The sequence below is a fragment of the Pseudophryne corroboree genome, unplaced genomic scaffold (assembly GCF_028390025.1).
Source record: "Pseudophryne corroboree isolate aPseCor3 unplaced genomic scaffold, aPseCor3.hap2 scaffold_1435, whole genome shotgun sequence".
NCBI classification, from domain to species: Eukaryota; Metazoa; Chordata; class Amphibia; order Anura; family Myobatrachidae; genus Pseudophryne; species Pseudophryne corroboree.
In genome coordinates this window covers 122,501-125,000 of record NW_026968063.1, presented here as the reverse complement: position 1 = coordinate 125,000, position 2,500 = coordinate 122,501, and positions in this window count along the sequence as shown.

The window sequence follows — 2,500 nt, the reverse complement described above, 5'->3', positions numbered from 1 at the left end:
GTGCCACATCGATCGGGTTGCGGAAATGGGAGACGTGGGGCCCTTCTCTCGCGTCAACCGCAGCCCTCCGTTTTCTCTTTTCCGGCTTGACTCTGTTCGCCACCTGTGATGCTCTCTGGCCGGTTCCCTCGGGCGTAGCGGGACGGGCGGCGCGCGCGACGCTCTCGCGGAGCGTCCTCCGACGCTTCCCCGGGCTCCTGGAGCCGCCTCCCGGCCCGAGGGGTGCCCGTCCGCACTCATCGGCTGAACTTCCGCGAATTGCAGTACCCGATTCGGCCCGCCGGGGGGCGCTGCCGCCGGGGGAAGAGGGGGACGGGCCGGGCCTGGCGCCGGGCTCCGCCGGACGCCCGGCGCTGCCCCGTCTCGGCCTCGGAAGGGGGAGTCGGGGGAACGGGAGGCCGGGAGTCCCGGAGAAAGAGAGAGAGAGAGAGAGAGAGAGATAGAGAGACCTCCGCGGTTCCGCCTTCGACCGCCGGGGGGCGCCGCGCACCCGTCCGCACGGGCCCGTCCCGGTGGCTCCCGGCAGGGCTCTCCCAAACCCTCTCCCAGGGCCCCGGTCCGGGAGCCCGACTGCGTCCGCTCTCCGCTTCCAGAGAGGAGGCTGTCGGACGGGGAGAGCTGGTACCGGGCTCCTGGAGCCCTGCCTGGGCAGCCTATGGAAGGGAGGGAGCCCTGGCCCTGCTGCTCTCCGAGCTCCGGCCCTGCTGCTCTCCGAGCTCCGTGCCTGCTCTGCCACGGGTCCTTTCGCAGGAGCTCCAGGGAAACGGGCTTTTCGGCCCCTGACAGAGTCCCGGCTCTCTCGCTCGCCTCGTTGGTACCTACTGATCCGGCGGAGGTGTTCTCCGGCGGGTAGCGACACGGACGGCCGAGGGCGCGCTTCACCCAGGCTTCAACCGTCTCCTCCCCGAGCCCCTGGAAGTGCAGCTGGGCCGCGGGCGCCCCGGTCCGCACTCATCTGCGAAACTTCCACAAATTGCAGTACCCGATTTGGCCCGCCGGGGGGCGCTGCCTCCGGGGGTAGAAGGAGACGTGCCCGGCCCGTACGTCGGGCTCCAACGGATGCCCGCCGTGGACCCTTTATAGGCCCCATCCTGGTCCTGCCATGCTGTTATCGGAGCTCCACGGCTATCTTGTCACTAAACCTTTCGTTTGAGCTCCAGGGCTTTTTGCTTTTTGTAACCCGGTTCCTGGAGCCCTGCCTGGGCAAAATCGGATGCAAGAAGGCCCTGCCCATGCTGATCTCTGAGCTCCGCGCATCTTCTGTCACGGGTCCTTTCGCAAAAGCTCCAGGGAAACAGGCTTTTCGGCCCCGGACAGAGTCCCGGCTCTCTCGCTCGCCTCGTTGGTACCTACTGATCCGGCGGAGGTGTTCTCCGGCGGGTAGCGACACGGACGGCCGAGGGCGCGCTTCACCCAGGCTTCAACCATCTCCTCCCCGAGCCCCTGGAAGTGCCGCTGGGCCGCGGGCGCCCCGGTCCGCACTCATCCGCGACACTTCCGCGCTGGAGTCCGACGCTCGCCGGCCGCGTCCCCCGGCCCGCGGGGGCCCGGGGGGAGGCCCGACGCGTGCGGGGGGAGGCGGCGGGCGGCGGGGGCGCCCCCGCGCCACCCGACGGCGCCCCCCGGTGGCCAGAGGCGGCTCGGAGCGAGACGATCGGGGGGGGACGGCGGCGCGTGACCCGCCCCGGCCCCCTTGGCCCAGCGGACGGGCAGGCGGCTCCCGGGCGCCCCCCCCGATCCCCGCCGCGGCGCCCCCCGGTGGCCGCCTGACGCCACTGCGGGGGGTGCAGATTCCGTGTGTCCTCTCGGATAAAAACAAAAGAAACGATTCCCGTCGGGCGAAAGTAAGTGGGACGCAGGGCCCCGGGCCCCGACGGTCCGCGCGCGCGGCGCCCCCCGCTGGCCGGTCGAAGGGAGGACAAAAATAAAATGAAAAAAATTTCAAAAAAGCACTCGCCCCAAACAGACGAAAGGTACCCGGTCCGCCCGGATGAACCCTCCCCCGTGTCCCCGCCGCGGCGCCCCCCGCTGGCCAGCCGAGGTAATACACGATTGAGAGGGGGGGAGTGAAAAACAGGGGCAAAAAATGAAAAACACCCCACCCGTTTGAATGCAAAGTCCCGGAGCGGCCAGGGGTGGACGCCGGTCCGCGCGCACGGCGCCCCCCGCAGGCCAGTTGAAGGGAAGAACGGAACGAGACTTAAAGATAAAAAAAAATTTCAAAAAAGCACTCGCCCCAAACAGATGAAATGTACCCGGTCCGCCCGTGTCCCCGCCGCGGCGCCCCCCGCTGGCCAGCCGAGGTAATACACGATTGAGAGGGGGGGAGTGGAAAAAAAAAGGGCAAAAAAATGAAAAACACCCCACCCATTTGAATGCAAAGTCCCGGAGCGGCCAGGGGTGGACGCCGGTCCGCGCGCACGGCGCCCCCCGCAGGCCAGTTGAAGGGAAGAACGGAACGAGACTAAAAGATAAAAAAAAATTTCAAAAAAGCACTCGC